This window comes from Helianthus annuus, chromosome 12 (genome assembly GCF_002127325.2).
Source record: "Helianthus annuus cultivar XRQ/B chromosome 12, HanXRQr2.0-SUNRISE, whole genome shotgun sequence".
Taxonomy (NCBI): Eukaryota; Viridiplantae; Streptophyta; class Magnoliopsida; order Asterales; family Asteraceae; genus Helianthus; species Helianthus annuus.
In genome coordinates, this window is record NC_035444.2 from 137592030 (window position 1) to 137613939 (window position 21910).

The following is a 21910-nucleotide window of genomic DNA, read 5'->3' on the forward strand; positions in this document are numbered from 1 at the left end:
GCGCCTGTGCAACCACGTGTTTGTACTTTCAAGACCTTCATGGATTGCAAGCCTCTTCCTTTCAATGGCACTGAGGGTGCCATAGGTCTTCTGCACTGGATCGAGAAGGTCGAAGCTGTCTTTGCTGTCTGCGAGTGCCCCCCTGCTAATTGGGTGAAGTTTGCTACTGGTACCCTTGAGGGAAGCGCGCTTTCGTGGTGGAAAGCGCAAATTCAAATGCTTGGTTTGGAGACTGCTAATGCTACGGCATGGGAAGATTTCAAGGATATGATCAAGGAAGAGTATTGTCACAGGGATGACATTCACAAACTCGAGGACGAGTACTATGGTCTCAAGATGGTTGGGTCAGAGATTGAGACCTACACCAAGCTGTCCAACGACTATGCTGCACTTTGCCCAAACATGTCCCGACCCATGTATCGAAGGATCGAATTGTACATCAAGGGCTTAGTCCCAGAAATCCGGAGCCATGTAACCTCGGCCAACCTCACTACCATACAGCCCGTGGTTCGTCTTGCCCACAAACTCACCAACCAGGCTGTGGAAGAGGGCAAGTTGCCCAAAAGGATCAGTGTTGCGGAAGGAACTTCTAGTGATGGCAAGCGAAAGTGGGATGGAAACCAGGGCAAGGATGCTAACTCTACTCAGGCCCCAGCCCAGCAAAGGAAAACTGAAAACAACAAAGGTCCTCAGCAACAGGGTGGCTACCGGGGAAGCTACCCTAAGTGCAACAAGTGTAACAGGCACCACCATGGGGCATGTAACAAAGGTCAGTGCCAGCGATGCAACAAGATGGGGCATGAAGCCAAGGATTGTAGAAGTCAGTTCCCAGCAAGGCAGAATCAGCAACAACCTCAACAGCAACAGCAGCAGGGAAACAACCGCGGATGTTTTAAATGTGGGGCAATAGGGCACATGCGAAAGGATTGCCCTGAACTGAATCAGAATCGCAACAACAACCAGGGAGCTGGGAACAATGAACAAAACAACAATGCGGGGAATGGTGCAAGAGGAAGAGCTTTTGTGATTGGAGCTGGAGAAGCAAGGAACGACCCCAACGTCGTGGCGGGTAAGTTCCTACTTGATGATCGTTATGTTTCTGTGTTATTTGATTCTGGAGCCGATGCTAGTTATGTATCCCTTCGTATTAGTAAGAAACTTAAGCACCCACCTGCATTATTAAGTTCTAAGCACGTCGTCGAGATAGCTAATGGTAGAAACATCGAGGCCTCGCACGTGATCCATGACTGCAAACTAGAACTGTCTGGTCAAACGTTTAGTATCGACCTTTTCCCTGTCAAACTTGGAAGCTTCGACGTCGTCATCGGCATGGATTGGTTATCCAAACATCGCGCTGAGATCCTCTGTCAAGAGAAAGCGGTTCGTATTCCTCGCCGTTCTGGCAATCCCCTCATCGTTCAAGGTAACAAAGGCGAAGAAGTCACAGGCATTATCTCGCTTCTAAAAGCCCAGAAGTGTTTACAAAAAGGGCACACCGCTATCCTAGCACTTGTCACCGACACCCACGAAAAGGAAAAGAGGATTGAAGATTTTCCTGTGGTACGTGACTACCCCGAGGTATTTCCTGAGGAACTACCTGGACTCCCTCCCCACCGTCAGGTCGAATTCCAAATCGAGCTAGCTCCCGGGGCAGCGCCCATAGCTCGTGCGCCTTATCGTCTAGCCCCTGCAGAACTGAAGGAACTCTCTACGCAACTACAGGAACTATTGGATAAAGGATTTATCCGTCCTAGTTCATCACCCTGGGGAGCACCAGTACTCTTTGTTAAGAAGAAGGATGGCACATTCCGAATGTGCATCGACTATCGTGAGCTGAACAAGTTTACCATCAAGAATCGTTACCCTCTCCCGCGCATTGACGACCTATTCGATCAGTTGCAAGGATCGAGCTACTATTCTAAGATTGACCTGCGATCAGGCTATCATCAGCTGAGAGTTCGTAATGAAGACATCTCTAAGACTGCGTTCAGGACTCGTTATGGTCATTACGAGTTCCTTGTCATGCCTTTTGGAATGACTAACGCACCTGCGGTTTTCATGGATCTCATGAACCGAGTGTGTAAGCCTTACCTCGACAAATTCGTGATTGTGTTTATCGACGACATCCTGATCTACTCGAAAAGTCAAGAAGAGCATGAACGACACCTACGCCTTATCCTCGAACTCTTACGCAATGAGCAATTGTACGCCAAATTCTCGAAGTGTGACTTTTGGCTTCGAGAGGTCCATTTCCTTGGGCATGTGGTCAATAAGGACGGGATTCACGTCGACCCCGCTAAGATCGACTCGATAAAGAATTGGCCTACGCCCAAGACGCCAACCGAAGTTCGCCAGTTCTTGGGATTAGCAGGATACTACCGCAGATTCATCAAAGGGTTCTCAAAGATTGCTCAACCCCTCACGACTCTCACTCAGAAAGGCATTGCTTACAAGTGGAATGAAGCTCAGGAGTCGGCCTTTCGAAGGCAAAAGGATAACCTCTATAGTGCTCCTATTCTCTCGTTGCCTGAAGGCACTGACGACTTTGTGGTTTACTGCGATGCGTCTATCCATGGGCTCGGTTGCGTGTTGATGCAACGCGAGAAAGTTATTGCCTACGCTTCTCGACAACTTAAGACGCATGAAAGAAACTATACTACGCACGACCTGGAACTGGGAGCAGTGATCTTTGCTCTTAAGATATGGAGACATTACCTGTACGGTACCAAGTGCACTATTTACACCGATCACAGGAGTCTCGAGCATATCTTTAGGCAAAAGGAATTAAACATGCGACAACGTCGATGGGTCGAACTCTTGAATGATTACGAATGCGCCATCAAGTACCATCCGAGCAAAGCCAATGTCGTGGCAGACGCCCTTAGCCGAAAGGACACTACACCAAAGCGCGTGCGAGCATTGCAACTTACCATCCAGTCTAACCTCCCTACTCAGATCCGAAATGCTCAAGTCGAAGCATTGAAACCGGAAAACATCAGGGCTGAGTCCCTGCGAGGATCGAGACAGCAACTAGAACAGAAAGAAGATGGCGCTTACTATGTAACAGGGCGCATTTGGGTCCCACTCTATGGAGATCTGCGTGAACTCGTGATGGACGAAGCCCACAAGTCCCGCTACTCAGTACATCCTGGCTCGGATAAGATGTACCACGACTTGAGGACTACGTACTGGTGGCCTGGCATGAAGGCCCACATAGCAACATATGTCAGCAAATGTTTGACTTGCACAAGAGTCAAGACAGAGTACCAGAAGCCAGCAGGCCTACTCCAACAGCCAGAAATCCCGAAATGGAAATGGGAGCAAATTTCCATGGATTTTGTTACAGGGCTACCTAGGTCTCAACGCGGAAATGACACCATTTGGGTAATAGTAGATCGATTGACCAAGTCCGCACACTTTTTGGCTATTAAGGAAACAGACAAGTTTTCTACCTTGGCGGAAGTCTACTTAAAGGAAGTAGTCTCGAGGCACGGGGTGCCAACCTCAATTATTTCCGACCGGGACGCTCGTTTTACTTCGGAATTGTGGCAAGCTATGCACAAATCCTTTGGCTCACGTTTAGACATGAGCACCGCTTATCACCCGCAAATGGATGGACAGTCCGAACGCACCATCCAAACCCTAGAAGACATGCTTAGAGCATGTGTGATCGATTTTGGCAAGAATTGGGAGAAGCATCTACCGCTAGTGGAATTCTCCTACAATAACAGCTACCACACTAGCATTCAGGCAGCACCTTTTGAGGCATTGTACGGTCGTAAATGCCGATCACCTCTCTGCTGGACGGAAATCGGTGATAGTCAAATCACGGGCCCAGAGATGGTGGTAGATACAACGGAAAAGATTGCCCAGATCAGACAACGCATGGCGGCAGCTCGTGACCGTCAGAAAGACTACGCTGATAAGCGCAGGAAACCATTAGAATTCCAGGTCGGTGACCGGGTTCTACTTAAAGTCTCACCCTGGAAGGGTGTGGTACGCTTTGGTGAACGGGGCAAGCTTAATCCGCGATATATCGGACCGTTCGAAATTACCGAGAAAATCGGTAAGGTTGCTTATAGATTGAATCTGCCTGAAGAACTGAGTGCGGTGCACAACGTCTTTCACATATCTAATCTGAAGAAGTGTCTGTCAGATGAAACGCTCGTAATTCCTTTCAAGGAACTAACTATTGACGAACAGTTACACTTTACTAAGGAACCGATTGAGATCACGGATCGAGAGATCAAAACCCTCAAACGTAGCCAGATACCTCTCGTGCGAGTCCGTTGGAACTCACGACGTGGCCCAGAGTTTACCTGGGAGCGGGAAGACCAGATGAAGCACAAGTATCCCCAGTTGTTCCCAAACGAAAACCCCAGCACTGAAGCTACAACCGAATTTCGGGACGAAATTCCAAACTAACGGGGGGATGATGTGACACCCCATTGAAACATTCTCACTTATACTAGCTTGACAGTGGCTGCCTTAACTTTCGGGACGAAAGTTCTTAAAACTTGGGGATAATGTGACACTTCGGGTTTCCCGAGCAACCTTCTTGATTCAACATTTCGTGTACGTATATTATTAAATAAGAAACTATGGAAATTCTGTTATTATGTGTTGTATGTATGTACGTTATATATATATATATATATGTGTGTATATTACAAGTGAGCCGAGACCCCCAAGGATCCGACTCGAGACCACTCCCGGTCTCGAGTGAACAGTAACAAGCGGGCCGGTTGGGCCATGCAACCGAGAAGCCCATTCGGGAGCCCTCAACCCACTCGAGACGGGTATAAAACCCTTGAGGGTGACCAACCTTTACCATTTTTGCAAACACTCTCCCTCATTTCACTCTCACACTCTCTACCTCTCCCTCACTAAAACCCTAGCAACATCATCACAAACCTCCTCTCATCTCCCTCTCTCGGATTCAACCAAGGACTCTCGGTTCTAGCTCATCATTCTCAATTTGAAGCTTGTTCATCATAATCTCACACCTTAAGTCTAGCCGGTTAGTATCTCTTTTGGTTGAATGTTTAAAGATTGTTGTTGTGTATGATGGTTATGTAAAGATGCTTGTTTGATGATATGAGTAACATGTTTTGCTTGATTAACCATGCTCCTTCATGTTTTGTATGTGAACGGTTGGGTAAAAAGAGGATTAGAACCATTCGGATTATGTGAAGTGTTAGAGTGATCCTTCTATCTTAGATATCTTGCTCATAATTGCTTGGTTGTGTTATCCGATTTTGTTAAGATGAGTTGTTAAATGGCTATGTTATCCGATTGATGTTAGATGTTTGGTTAGATGGTTTTGATACCGAATGATATGCATAACTGAAAATGAATGTTTGAATCTTAGTAAATGTGATTGCTTGATAATATGATGAATAATATGAAGAACAATATGAATGTCACAAAAATATTTGAAAATCATGTTATTTGATCCATTTTGGTTGATAACCGGACAAGAAAACATGTTGGTGGAATGTTATTGGTTAGTACACATTATCACAAATATGAAATTCTATTGGCTAGTACATTGGACAGGTTCTAGAAGGATTCTGGTGCACGTAACTGTGGTTGCGAGTCGGAACCCTCGGTTGCGACTCGAGACCAAAGCATGATGACTCGAGACGGACTTCAGGAACTCGAGACCGGCAAGGTCTCGACTTGAGACGACATGATCTCGACTCGAGACTGGGCTCGAGACTCCTGAGATAGCGACTCGCAAGCAGCACACTCGAGACCAAAACGTGATTCTTCGAGATCTCCCGGTTGCGACTCGAGACCGTGTATTCTCGAGTCGAGACCACCCTTGTCTCGACTGGGCTGCCTACGTGTTATTGGGCCACGACTTGTTGGGCTATCTGTTGACTGGGCTGCATGTGTTTCTGTTACTGTTTGTTTGTGAAAATGTTAGAGCAGGCCCAATAACCCAACTGTTGAATGTATGTATGCTAAGTGTGTCTATACGTGTTCGCTATACGTGATTACTTGTACCCCAACTTGACCTATATTTGGTAACCATCCTAGGACGTGGTGACCAACGTGATTGACCGGGTATTTAATCTACCGAGCAACCCAAGGTGAGTTCACAACTTAAAGCATGCGTTCCCGGTGGTTTGGGAAACGGAACTAAAAACAACACTATCCCCTTATGAGGGATACAACTTACTTTTCTTCCCTTGTTATTGGGAACCTTTAGTTAATTACTGTTTATACGGATTGCAACAAACGGCACTAAACGAAACTCTATCACTCAAGTCCCTACTACATAATACCGATTAGTCGCCGGGGCCAGGCGAACGGGTTATTAGTTGATAGCGCTATTTAGGTCTTACCAACCTCACACCGTGCCATGGTATGGGATCGGTCGTGAACTAATGTACTCAGGCATCCGTCAATGATGATAGAACATTGACATCGGGGCATCCTGCGGAAACGCAAACGGGTACCTAGTGTTCGGTATTGGAAAAACAGTTTAGTCGCTAACTTTTGGGGTAGCTCCCCATGGCATGTATAAACGGATAAATTAACTGGTGAAACAAGTTTTTGGTAATTAAAACTGAACAACTAGTGAACTCACTCAGCATTATTGTTGACACCTTACTGCATGCTTTGCAGGTAACCAGTGACTGAGGAGCTGCTGCTTGGGGATGTGTAGTGTTCGTCTACCCCTGTGTTGGGTGGTAAATAAACATGAACTATGAACCTTGTTTTAAAACTGTTTTTACTTATGCTTCCACTACTTACCACTATTTGAACTTAAAACCTTAAACTCTGAACATGATATTTACTGATCGTATGGTTAGTAAGTATTACTATGGTCATTAATTCAATTATTCAGTATAATTGGTGGCTGGATCCTGGTCAGTCACGCCCTCAAGCGGGTGATACTCCGCAGGTGGAATTTGGGGGTGTGACATTAACCGTAAAATCTTGTTTAATATTGAAAAATGTTGTAAAAGAAGGTGTAGAAGTCAGAATTTTGATGAAATCAAGCTGAATTCGGTAAGAACTCTTCCGCCTGAGCTCTGATACCACTTGTAGGATTGTTTGTGCGACCTTATGAGTCGTTCAGAAGAGTTCTAATCAATACGAGAGGCGGAAACAAACGTATCGACTTTGAATCAGCTTGATATAACTCTAACTGTCTTGTATATTGATATAACAACAATTACAGATCAGATGACACTTCGGCAGCACCTCGGTACCGGAATCAGAGATTGAGAATTTTCCCAGTCTAACCGCTTCTTCAGTGAGCACCACACTTAAGTCAATGGCATCGGTAATCGTCGGAGGTTTAGATGCTGTCACCATGCTTAGAATCTGAGGTGCCAATCCCCAGATGAAGCGTTCAATCCTCTTAAACTCTGGCTCCACCAAATAAGGAACCACCCTAGATAAATCATGAAACCTTTGCACATACCCGGTTATCTTTGAACCTTCCATTTTCAAGTTCCAGAATTCAGTTTCCAACCTCTGGATTTCTACCCTCGAACAATACTTCTTACGCATCAGCTCTTTCAGTTCGTCCCATGTCAAAGCATACGCAGCAGTCTCACCCAACGTCTGAACCTGAAGGTTCCACCATCACAGAGCCCCATCTAGAAATAGTTCAGAAATGTACGTGACTTGTTGCTCTGGAGGACATTTTCTCAATCGCAAAACAGAATCCGTCTTCTCAACCCAACGCACAAAAGCTACGGCACCCCCAATGCCGTCGAAATCCAGGGGCTTGCAGCCAAAGAACTACTTGTAAGTGCAGCGTGTGACATAAGCAACATCATTCACATAAGGCATTAGCAAAGCACACTTGGAAATGTCCAAACGTTTTGTAATGTGTCTTAAGTGACTAAACATTACCGTTGGGTGGGTTATTTCCTGAGGTACCTCCACTGTGTTTGGAGCGAAGGGCCTCGTGCTGTGCGATGGCCTGTGAGATGCGCTCTTGTAATTCCGCCTCTGTCATCGGCAGAGGGTTGTTGGCATCGTTGTTCCTTTGAGGCGAAATCTTCTAAGAAGGAGATCGGATAGGTTAGGTCTTATTCGTTAAGTAAGTAAATAGTTGTCTAAAGGTCGTATGTATGAGTATATATAAGCATTCATCATAGCAAGTAATCATGCAACAACATCATCATAGCACAACATATAAATCATCAAAGTGTTTAGGTGAGATCATGACGATTGAGCTTTCATTAATTACCGACCACAGTCACATTGCTCACAAGGTGTATCACATCAAAAGGGACATTGGGTCACACTACCCTTGTCCAATAAGTCTTTCGATATACCAAAAATCACGTGATCAAAAGTGGTCTTCAAAGTCTTCACAATCTCGGCTCAATAGTACTGCTCTCACCAAAGGTAATGTATCTTCATAAGACCAAACCTACTATACTGATGGCGGATGTTAGTGCATTATCTGTCTATCGCCTCCGTCAATCTATTCCGTAGCAGAAACCGAAAATTCTAAGCTTTTAGTGTTATATCTAGTTAGAAAGGCAAGGTGGCAATTTTGTAAATAATGAGATTTCTTATTATATCCCTTAGCCTATAAATAGATCATTTAGTTGTAAAGTTTAAGACTTTTGGCTCATTTGGAGATTTAGAGAATTAACCCTAGAGAGAGAAAGTCTAGAGAGAGAAAGTCTCTCTACGTGATTCACGGCTTTGTACACGACATCATATCGATAGAATCACGTCATTAGTACGTTCTTGTGTGTTCGGTCACGCACGTTCACGGATTCCGCACGTCGAACGTTCATTACGCAATCGTACGATGTCAAAACCGATCCTACAAGTGGTATCAGAGCCAGGAGCTCGATTGCTTTGATCAAACACATCGATTCGTACCAGATTTCAGCATTTTCAGATCCGAATTTCATCTAATTCTTCATTTTTTTCACTTTTATCACGTTTTTCGCTGAAAAACGTCAAATTGAACGTGTTTTTACGGTCCAAATCAGCTAAATTTTTGATATGTTGTGCGAAAACACTGATCTATAACACTACCAAGTTTCAGATCCAAACTCCTAGCCGTTTAGGAGAAATCGAAGTTTTTCAGTCCATTTTCGCGTCAAAAAAATCTGTAGTTCCGCTCATACGGTCACTAGTTCCGCTTTTCTGACCTCATTTTGTGTGAGTTTCGCTCCAAGGGTCAGTTCAGAGGTTTCGCTTTTTCGTCATCGAATGGTTTCGTTCTTTTGTCATTAAGTGGTTCCGCTTATATGGCCCAATAGGTTCCGCTTATTTGTCCAAATAGGTTCCGCTTATAATGTGACAACCCTCACTAAACCAGGTATCCGTACGACTTAATTAATAATTAATTACTGCTTAATTACTGTGCTTGTTTGAAATTACTGATGAACTGCTACTTGATTTCTGATACATGCATATTCCTGCATCATACTTTACATACCGTCACTACATTATTTACATACTGAACCTTAGTGACAAACATGATGCACAAAAGCACAGTAGCACTATGAACGGATAACCAATTGAACATGCTGATAAAGCCAGCATCAGGCAGATATTGCCTCTAAGGCCTGTATGAGCCAGAAATATTTCACTACACCAATAGTGAGTGTAGGGATACAAGGGTTGTAGAACTGCGTCTCTAGGGATAAGTTACAATGACTGGATGTGCCTAAAATGTACACTAAGCACAAAACTCAGCACTTTAATAAACAATTCAGCTTTTAGCTAGCTAATAAAGTGCCAAAACATGAGAAAAAAATATTACTAGACACTTTCCAAAGTGTCGGGAATAAGTTGTGTCACTAAAAATGGTATTAACGATACTCTAAAGCCTTGTTAAGCGCTTTAACGGATTACTATCCAACCGAACAACCGGACATTACCCGGAAAATGAAAATATTGCCATTAACACTATTTGTCTTTTTCTGAGCCAGTTGGGCTCCCTGAATGCCCTAACACCCGCCATAAAGCACAACACACTACTAACCAGGTTAAGCACTTAACTAACCTAACTATTGACTAACTAATTAGTTAGATTTGAACTAGCTACCCCCCCCCCCCTTTGCAAACCGTCCCCAAGAGGGGGGACATACCTTGTCCTCCAAAACATTATTTTAATCTTTTGTTTGATATCTAGAAAACATATGAACCAAGGGTTAATGGACTTAATATTGCCTATAAGTAACAAGAGATTGCACACAAGATCATTTACATTTCATACACCACAAAACACTCTCTCTTTCCCTCTCAAAGCTCTCGGCCGAGATCCCCTATACATCCATCACATTTTCGAGTTTAGTTCATCACATTTCAAGATCATTCAAGCGTTAAGGATCACATATAAGGAGGCTTGGTGCATTCGGAGCTCAAAGGACCTCACTCTATTGCTTTTATCCACCCTTTTTGCGTCTAGATTCTTCCCTAGCCTCGAGCTAGTGGTAAGTTGCTTAAATCACCTTCTCGAACTATTTTGAAGTGGTTAAAACGTTATGTAACGGTTAAAACTCGTAATTTTACAAGATGACACACAAAAGTTTACTAAAAATGCAGGTAAAGATGGTTAAAAGCTTGTTTTTTGTGTAAAACTTGTAGTATTTGAATTGGGTGGTTATTTGGACCCGATCTATGTTGTGGTAGCTCGGATCATCATTTAACCCGGGTTGGTCATGATCATGGATCATGACATAAGGTTGTTTTGGAAGTAACAAGGGTTAAAGGATGAAACTCTACCACACATGAATCATGAACTTGTGTAAAAGCGATTTTGCTTGTGAAATGGTGTTTAAAACTAGTAGATCTACGGATCTACAAACGGTATTTTCAAAGAACCAAGTATCAAAGAAATCATGTTTCCTAAGAACGGATCTTACACTAACAAGAATGATTTTTAGAACACACAAGTGTGTAAACACTTGTGTAGCACAAAGTTTCGACAAAATAACTATTTTTGTAAAAGATGACGAGAAGTTGTAAAGACGGAATTTCTATAAAAACGGGGTTTTTACGAAACCGAACTAATTTATATAAAGATCCGCTAAAAGTAATGGGATTTACTTCACAATTTTAGAAAACTACAAGTTCATGTGATTTTTGCGATTTACATGTTTATGGACTAGTTGATGCATTGAATATTGTTTTGATGAGTAAGAAAATGGTTGATTTGATTTATAAAAGAAAATGATACGCTTGAAAGCGTGGCCACCTCCAGTTACAGAGGAAACTCTGGTGAAATTTTTCCAAAAACCTAGCACTTAGAATTATTTTCACTATAAGTGTTAGAAATACTTTTCGACATGTTTTCAAAATATAAGTTTCGCCACGACTTTATTTACAAAATATCGGAGGTGGGATTTTCACAAAATTAAACGTGATAAATATAAATTTTGTAAATATATTTTTCACAACGTCACTTGTCAATTATTTCGTGAAGTGTATAAATATTATTTTTAGGGTAAAAATAATATTACCGAACGTTAACGAATCCAAAATAATACGAACGCTTTCACGATAAACATATAAGTTACACCGGTAATTATTATTACCACTCGATCGTTAAAACGTAACTTACCCATTTTAAGGAAATAATTATGAACGCGTATTTTTGTTAAAGTATTATTTTGGGAAAATTATGTGAAATAAAAATATAATATTTTTGAGAAAAATATTTATATTTTGAAGTTAGAAATAAGATATATTTTAAGTGAGACTTAATAATATATTTCGAACACACATATATTAAATCCCCCATCCTTGGGAAGGAAAATAATTACCAAGTATGCACATAATGTAAAGACGAAATAGTTGTCTAACTATTTCCCAAAACTTAAACCATAAAGCTAAGGCACGGTCGTCCGTCTAATAGAGTTAGTACATGTAGGTCATTGCACAGCTGCTTGACTTGGAGACATACTTGGTAGAGACGCACCGCTGTGAGTTCATGTCCCCCTTTTCTCTTAACTGTTTTCAGTTTTCTAAACTGCGGGGGTGAAATACATGTTACAATGTTTACGAATACTTTATACATGGTATGGTTAGCGTAAGGAGGTTTACTACTTAGATCATGTGAGTGGGTAGGAGCAACATGAGGTCATTAATCCTCATGGTAGGACCGAGGGACAGGAGCGGTAGATCTATCTGGGTGTAGCGAGCCCAGCCCCAGGCCAAACTAGAAACGGACCTCGGGGTGACTTTGTGCCCGACGCATAAATCTGCTAGGTTTGAGTCTCCCTACTTGCACTTCACACATATCAATGGCCTTGCAAACCATTGGTGATCTCAATTCCCTTATTTGCTACATACCAGGATTTTTATACTTACCAAAGGTTTATTTACTCACTTACACATGAACTCGCTCAACATTATTGTTGATTTTTCAACTTACATGTATTTCAGGGAATTAAAGGATCTGGCGCGGTATGACACGTTTTCCCGCTGCACTAATTACGAGGTCATCCGGGTTTAGGGAATGTGACTCTTTCCTGGACAAGTCACAGTCCTTAAACTGTGTTTATGTTAAGTTTGTGTTTGTTATGTTTGTGTTTGTTGAACAATGTTTATGTCGTTAGGATGTGTTTCCGTTAAGACAATGTCGTTGTATTGGTTTTTAAAACTTAATTAAATGGATGATCTTGCATGGTTTTATTTCACATAGCTTTGTTATGGTTAAGCTATGGTATTAAGAAGTCACACCAAAATAACCACGCTTCCGCAAAGCCAGGGTGTGACAGCTTGGTATCAGAGCTCTGATCATAGCGAACTAGGATTCCTTCTCGAGTCTAGACTATGATCACTAGGGCTCTCACGAAAACATTTTTACTGCATACCACTTAAGTCCAGATCCAAAACGATTTTACAAACAAATGTTGAGCACATTTTATTTATTTTTTAGTAGGCTCAGTCTTGGAGGCTGAGGCTCGGCCTTGGAGGCCGAGGCTCGATCTAAGAGATCGAGGTAGATGGTTAGTGAGACTAGGAAGAGCAGGCTCAGTCTTGGAGGCTGAGGCTCGGTCTTGGAGGCCGAGGCTCGATCTAAGAGATCGAGGTAGATGATAGAGCAGTCTTAGAGGCTGGGAGAATTTGGCTAGTGGGACTAGGAGTGTCAGTCTAGGAGACTGGGAGGCTAGTGGGACTAGGAGAATTATGTGATTTCTTACTTGGTGACTAATGTGTTTACCTGATTGTATGACTGATTATTTGTGCATATTTGTGTTTATGTTACAGACACATGGACTCGCCCGGCACTGGCGACTTAGACACTACAGGCCCTAGACCTATAGTATCAGATGACCTAGCATCTTCAGAGCACGAGGTGCACACATCGGACGTTACTAGCATGGACGAGGACGACTTTCAGCCCTTTGCTTTACCTGATGGTGCTGATGAGCTCGCTGATGGCCCTCTCATTGGGGACCTACCGTTAGTGGAGATCCCTGCTCCCATACCCTTTGCTGTTTATCCTGCTTACGATTTGCTTCTCGACGCCGACGATGATGGCGACGTCGATCTGTATGATGATGAGCCCATAGAGGACGAGGCACAGGGCGAGGCCCTTCTTGCTGCTGGTGATCTCTTGATGATCGCAGATGCTCCCGCTGAGGAGTCACCTGCTCACTCTCCGGTCCCAGAATCTTTCGAGTCTGTGGCTTCCGCACCTTCACACACTCGGAGCGCACAGCACTTTTCACATGGTTCAGATCCTGACCAGCCATCCTCTGTTGCCCCTATTCCTAGCTTTGCTTTCGACCACGATGATGTGGAGGATTCCGATCCTATCTTTCCCCCAGGATTCGACCCAGATCAGGATATAGAGTTTATACCTATGGATCAGCCTATGGAGGATCCAGTCGACCCAGTAGACCCAGTTGATCCCATCGACCCTGAGTTTGATTTTGAGATGGCCTTTGATGATCCCGAGCCTGCCATGGCCCCTGAGCATGTAGCCGCTCTAGACCCTGCGTTTGAGCATGACCCAGTTCATGCTGACGCACCCATTATTGAGCCTGTCATTGCTGACCCACCTATTGATGATCACCCTGTGGATGCTTCGTTGTTGGAGGGCGGTCATGTCATTGCTGCTGATCATGTTGATCCCCCACTTATTGCTGATGCACCTGTTGACCCCCTTGTTGCTCCCCCACCTGATCCCGTTCCACTAGAGCCCGAGCATGCACTATTCGCGACCCACATGGATCCACGAGATGAGCACGCCCAGCACGGGTGGATTCCTGCTGATGATGAGGTTCCACCTATTCCCCCTCAGATCACTGATACCCGTCACGTTGATACCTCCTTTTCATTCCTCAGTTTACGCCTCCAGCCCGACCTGGAGAGGGTTCTTCGGCCCATCCCTTTGGGCATGTGCCGACGTCTGTTCCCTTCATGCCTCAGTTTTCACCTGTTTTACCCCCTGTTTCTCCATTTCATGTGGCACCTTTTGATCCCACCAGTGAGCCATTCCTTTGGTCGTCACCACCTGTCATGCCACCGACCGACCCTTACCATCCTTTCCACATGGGGTACTCCATTGAGGATGTTTTGATGTCTTTTGTTGCCCAGCACGAGGCACACACGCGGCACATTGAGGAGCTTGAAAGAGCTCAGCCGCCGTGTCAGTGCCAGGGTCAGACCCACTCCCCTTTGCAGCCCTCTCGACCTTTACCACCAGACTATGCTGCACGCCTCTTTGCATTAGAGCAGCAGGTTGCTTCTTTCTTGCGTACCCAGAGAGCCATGGAGGAGGACTGGCTCCAGTTGTGTCGTTTGTTTTACACTCACTTTCCCCCTCCTCCACCGCCATCCGCGTAGAGCTCCTCAGTACCATATGGGTAGACGCTGGTGAGAAGACGGCGATTGCTTTTGACTGCACAACATTTTTGGAGACTACATTTGATTCTGACTTTTGTTGACATGTATTTGTTGTATTGGCACTAATTTGATCTAGTTTTTGGACTGGGGTGATGTAGCCCTTAGTCGATTGATGTTGTATGACACTGTGATGTACTTGTACACTTACTATGTGGTCTCGATATATGGCAATCGCAGTATTCTCATCATATTTGATGTTTGATTGATTATTTATATTTTTATGACATGAGATGTTATGTGAATGATATGTTGATAACATGAGATGTTATGTACTATTATTATCATTATATACGTACGCTTTACTATGCCCTGACCGACGTAAACCCATCTTTTAGAAGATGCCGCCGAGACGTCAACAACCGCAAATGCCTACTAATCAGGCGGAACTCCAGCAAATCATCGCTGCTGCCATCGCACAATACGCCGCCTCTCAAGGAGGGACTAGTGGAAGCAACTCTGGCAATACTGGCAACAACAACAACCCACCTCATGGTAATACTAAGTCATTAAGACATACCATGACCTAATTGGATATCTATAGCAAGGATGCTAATGCCATTCATGTTGTAATGTATGTGCAGGGTGCACCTACAAGCAGTTTCTAGACTGCAAGCCTGTCAACTTTGATGGCACTGGAGGTGCTGTCGCCTTTGTTCGTTGGGCTGAGAAAACTGAATATGTTCTTCGCATGAGAAAATGCGCACTAGATCAGCAAGTCACCTATATCTCTGGGCTATTCTTGGATGGAGCCCTATCTTGGTGGAATTTGCAAGTACAGACACTTGGTGAAGCTGCTGCCTACGCGCTAACCTGGACCGAACTGAAGGAACTTATGTGCAAAAAGTACTGTTCCCGCGCAGAAATCCAACGATTGGAAACTGAATTCTGGCATTTAAAGATGGAAGGTCCAAAGATCGCAGAATACGTTCAGAGGTTTCATGACTTATCGCGTGTGGTACCCTACATGGTCACTCCAGAGTTCAAAAGGATTGAACGTTTTATTTGGGGATTAGCTCCTCAAATCAAAAGCATGGTGACCTCCTCCAAGCCTGCGACTATTACTGAGGCGATTGATTTGAGCGTGGCTCTCACAGAGGAAGCTATTCGCCTGAACAAGTTTGATGAAGCTGAGCCAAAGAAGAAAGAGACTCACGTCGAGTCAGCAGGAGGTAACAAGCGGAAGTTTTCGAACTTCAAGTAAGGCACCAGTGGTGTTGTCAAGAAAGGAGAAACAAGCATGCCAGCTCAGGTTACAGCTGGTAGTGGGAAGAAAGGGAAAGGATACATGGGCACCCAGCCCAAGTGTAATACCTGCCAACGCCACCATTCTGGCCATTGTTAAGTGAAAGTATGCGAAGCTTGTGTAAAACCTGGCCACTTGAAGGATGCTTGTTGGGCCACTGTTGGCCGGGGAGGTCAGAGAGGATTCAGAAACAGAAATAACAACCGGGGTGGGAATGGAAATCGCCCACAAGGAAACAATGGAGGTAATGGGAATAAAGTCAACAATGCGAATCAAGCGGGCACTGTGAATCGTAACCAGAGGAATAATCAAGCGGGTGGAAACGGGTAGAGATCCGGATGCTTCAACTGTGGTGATCTTGGGCACTACAAGAGGAACTGCCTAGAGTTGAACCAAGCCCGTGGAAGGGTTTTCAACATAGAAGCGAGGGAAGCGCGCCAGGATCCCAATGTCGTTACTGGTACGTTCCCTGTAAACCAACGCTATGCATCCGTTTTATTTGATACCGGCGCCGATTATAGCTTCGTGTCGTTAGAGTTTAAGAATATGCTTGGTCTAGCCGCTAGTAAGTTAGATATACCGTACTCGATCGAATTGGCTAATGGAAAGTTAGTAGAAGCCAACGAAGTTATCAGAGGCTGTGTGATCGAATTGGGAGAGCGTGAGTTTGCCCTGGATCTACTACCAGTCCAGTTGGGAAGCTTCGACGTGGTGGTAGGAATGGATTGGTTATCAGGCAACAAGGCTGAGATAGTTTGTCACGAAAAGGTCGTTCGTATCCCAACCGAAGATGGCGAAACAATTGTGGTTCACGGAGAGAAGCGTGATACGCCGTTAAGAATTATCAGCTGCCTGAAAGCACGAAAGTGTTTACAGAAGGGATGTGATGCCTTCCTGGCACACATCGTAGATAAGAAAGCTGCAGAACCAAGGATCGAAGACATCCCTGTCGTGAGGGAATATCCAGAAGTCTTCCCAGAAGACTTACCTGGACTGCCGCCTCAGAGGCAAGTAGAGTATCACATCGATTTAGTTCCAGGCGCCGTGCCTGTGGCTAAGGCACCCTATAGACTTGCTCCGTCTGAGATGCAAGAGTTGTCGACACAACTTCAAGAGTTGTCGACACAACTTCAAGAGTTGTTAGACAAGGGATTTATCCGACCCAGCTTCTCGCCTTGGGGAGCTCCAGTTTTGTTTGTCAAGAAGAAGGACGGTAGTTTCCGTATGTGTATTGACTACAGAGAGTTGAACAAGCTGAGAAATCAAGAATAGATACCCTCTGCCAAGGATTGATGATCTGTTTGACCAACTGCAAGGCTCAAGCTTTTATCCAAAGATCGATCTTCGATCTGGATACCATCAGTTAAAGATACAAGAGGAAAGTATCCCGAAGACAGCCTTCAGAACTCGTTATGGACACTACGAGTTCCTAGTTATGCCGTTTGGGTTAACAAACGCACCTGCAGTCTTTATGGACTTGATGAATAGAGTTTGCAAGCCGTACTTGGATAAGTTCGTGATTGTGTTTATCGATGACATCTTGATTTATTCAAAGACGAAGGCTGAGCACGAACAGCACCTAAGAGTTATTTTGGAGCTGCTGAAGAAAGAACAGTTGTACGCCAAGCTCTCTAAGTGCGAGTTTTGGCTACGAGAAGTACAATTCCTTGGGCACGTGGTAAATGGAGATGGAATCCACGTGGATCCCACCAAGATCGAAGCGATTAAGAATTGGGAAACGCCAAAGACGCCAACCGAGATTCGACAATTCTTGAGTTTGGCTGGCTATTATCGGAGATTCATTGAGGATTTTTCAAAAATCGCTCAACCATTGACGCTCCTCACCCAAAAGGATAAGAAGTTTGATTGGGGAATCAAACAGGAAGAAGCGTTCCAGATATTGAAGGATAAGCTCTGCAACGCGCCAATCTTAGCATTACCGGAAGGTACAGATGATTTCGTGGTATACTGTGACACCTCACGTCAAGGATTGGGTTGTGTGTTGATGCAACACCAAAAAGTTATTGCTTACGCATCGCGTCAATTGAAAGTACATGAGAAGAACTATACCACACATGACTTGGAACTTGGCGCAGTGATTTTTGCATTAAAGATCTGGAGACACTACCTTTATGGTATAAAGTGCACAATCTTCACAGATCACAAGAGTCTACAGCACATATTCAACCAGAAGGAGTTGAATATGAGACAAAGACGATGGGTAGAGTTGTTGAATGACTACGACTGCGAGATAAAGTATCACCCAGGGAAGGCGAATGTGGTTGCCGATGCCCTAAGTCGAAAAGAGAGGATCAAGCCCATAAGGGTTAGGGCTTTAGAAATGATAATTCAGACCGATCTTTCCTTGCGCATTCGTGCCGCGCAGAAAGAAGCTCTCAAGGAAGGGAACCTTGAAGAAGAATATCTCCGTGGGATGGAGAAGCTATTGATACCAAACGAGGAAGGAACGTTATGTTTTGAGAAAAGGATTTGGGTTCCACTGTTTGGTGGTTTAAGGAAGGTTATTTTCGATGAAGCTCACAAATCGCGGTACTCTATCCACCCAGGAGCGGATAAGATGTACCAGGACCTTAAAGATTATTATTGGTGGCCTAGGATGAAAGGCGATGTTGCCGTTTATGTGAGCAAGTGTCTAACATGCGCTAAGGTTAAAGCGGAATACTAGAAGCCTTCAGGACTTCTGCAACAACCAGAAATCCCCAAGTGGAAGTGGGAACAAATCTCAATGGATTTTGTTACAAAGTTGCCAAGAACGCCAAGAGGCCATGACACTATTTGGGTAATAGTGGATCGATTAACAAAGTCAGTGCACTTCTTACCTATCAGGGAGAAGGATAATACGAGTAAGCTGGCCGAAATTTACATGAGAGAGATTGTTACACGCCATGGAGTACCTCTCTCAATCATTTCTGACAGAGACGGAAGGTTCGTATCAAGGATTTGGCAATCCTTCCAAGAAGCTTTTGGCTCGCAATTGAATATGAGCACCGCGTTTCACCCGCAGACCGACGGTCAAAGCGAGCGGACGATACAGACTTTGGAAGATATGCTGAGAGCGTGTGTTATGGATTTGGGCGGTAGCTGGGATAAGCATTTGCCTTTGGTCGAATTTTCATACAACAACAGATACCACACCAGTATTGGTGTCGCGCCAATCGAAGCTTTATATGTGCGCAAGTGCAGATCACCGCTTTGTTGGTCTGACGCAGGTGATAGACAGTTGGTTGGTCCTGATGTGGTCCAGGAAACCACAGATAAGATTGCACAGATCCGAGAACGCATCAGTGCGGCTCGTGACCGTCAGAAAGCCTACGCGGATCGAAAAAGGAAACCTCTAGAGTTTGAGGTAGGAGATATGGTTTTGTTGAAGGTATCACCCTGGAAGGGTGTGGCACGCTTCGGGAAGCGTGGGAAGTTGAATCCGCGGTATATTGGCCCGTTCAGAATTCTGGAAAGAATTGGGTCCGTAGCATACAAGTTGGATCTACCTGTCGAACTAAATGGTGTTCACGATACGTTCCACGTATCAAATTTGAGGAAGAGTCCAACGCAAGATACCGTTGTCATTCCTACCGACGAAATTCATATTGACGACACGCTCCACTTTGTTGAAGAACCTGTTAAGGTTACGGATTGGAAAGTGAACAAGACCCGCCGGAGCAGTGTCAAGCTCGTCAAGGTTCCTTGGAATGCCAGACATGGTCCTGAATACACCTGGGAGCGTAAGGACCGGATGAAAGAGAAATACCCCCACTTATTTCCCAAGAACCCTGCGACTAGAAACAGAACTTAAAATTTCGGGACGAAATTTTTCTAACGGGGGGAGAATGTGACAACCCTTACTAAACCAGGTATCTGTACGACTTAATTAATAATTAATTACTGCTTAATTACTGTGCTTGTTTGAAATTACTGATGAACTGCTACTTGATTTCTGATACATGCATATTCCTGCATCATACTTTACATACCGTCACTACATTATTTACATACTGAACCTTAGTGACAAACATGATGCACAAAAGCACAGTAGCACTATGAACGGATAACCAATTGAACATGCTGATAAAGCCAGCATCAGGCAGATATTGCCTCTAAGGCCTGTATGAGCCAGAAATATTTCACTACACCAATAGTGAGTGTAGGGATACAAGGGTTGTAGAACTGCGTCTCTAGGGATAAGTTACAATGACTGGATGTGCCTAAAACGTACACTAAGCACAAAACTCAGCACTTTAATAAACAATTCAGCTTTTAGCTAGCTAATAAAGTGCCAAAACATGAGAAAAAAATATTACTAGACACTTTCCAAAGTGTCGGGAATAAGTTGTGTCACTAAAAATGGTATTAACGATACTCTAAAGCCTTGTTAAGCGCTTTAACGGATTACTATCCAACCGAACAACCGGACATTACCCGGAACATGAAAATATTGCCATTAACACTATTTGTCTTTTTCTGAGCCAGTTGGGCTCCCTGAATGCCCTAACACCCGCCATAAAGCATAACACACTACTAACCAGGTTAAGCACTTAACTAACCTAACTAACCTAACTATTGACTAACTAATTAGTTAGATTTGAACTAGCTACCCCCCCCCCTTTACAAACCGTCCCAAGAGGGGGGACATACCTTGTTCTCCAAAACATTATTTTAATCTTTGGTTTGATATCTAGAAAACATATGAACCAAGGGTTAATGGACTTAATATTGCCTATAAGTAACAAGAGATTGCACACAAGATCATTTACATTTCATACACCACAAAACACTCTCTCTTTCCCTCTCAAAGCTCTCGGCCGAGATCCCCTATACATCCATCACATTTTCGAGTTTAGTTCATCACATTTCAAGATCATTCAAGCGTTAAGGATCACATATAAGGAGGCTTGGTGCATTCGGAGCTCAAAGGACCTCACTCTATTGCTTTTATCCACCCTTTTTGCGTCTAGATTCTTCCCTAGCCTCGAGCTAGTGGTAAGTTGCTTAAATCACCTTCTCGAACTATTTTGAAGTGGTTAAAACGTTATGTAACGGTTAAAACTCGTAATTTTACAAGATGACACACAAAAGTTTACTAAAAATGCAAGTAAAGATGGTTAAAAGCTTGTTTTTTGTGTAAATCTTGTAGTATTTGAATTGTGTGGTTATTTGGACCCGATCTATGTTGTGGTAGCTCGGATCATCATTTAACCCGGGTTGGTCATGATCATGGATCATGACATAAGGTTGTTTTGGAAGTAAAAAGGGTTAAAGGATGAAACTCTACCACACACGAATCATGAACCTGTGTAAAAGCGATTTTGCTTGTGAAATGGTGTTTAAAACTAGTAGATCTACGGATCTACAAACGGTATTTTCAAAGAACCAAGTATCAAAGAAATCATGTTTCCTAAGAACGGATCTTACACTAACAAGAATGATTTTTAGAACACACAAGTGTGTAAACACTTGTGTAGCACAAAGTTTCGACAAAATAACTATTTTTGTAAAAGATGACGAGAAGTTGTAAAGACGGAATTTCTATAAAAACGGGGTTTTTACGAAACCGGACTAATTTATATAAAGATCCGCTAAAAGTAATGGGATTTACTTCATAATTTTAGAAAACTACAAGTTCATGTGATTTTTGCGATTTACATGTTTATGGACTAGTTGATGCGTTGAATATTGTTTTGATGAGTAAGAAAATGGTTGATTTGATTTATAAAAGAAAATGATACGCTTGAAAGCGTGGCCACCTCCAGTTACAGAGGAAACTCTGGCGAATTTTTTCCAAAAACCTAA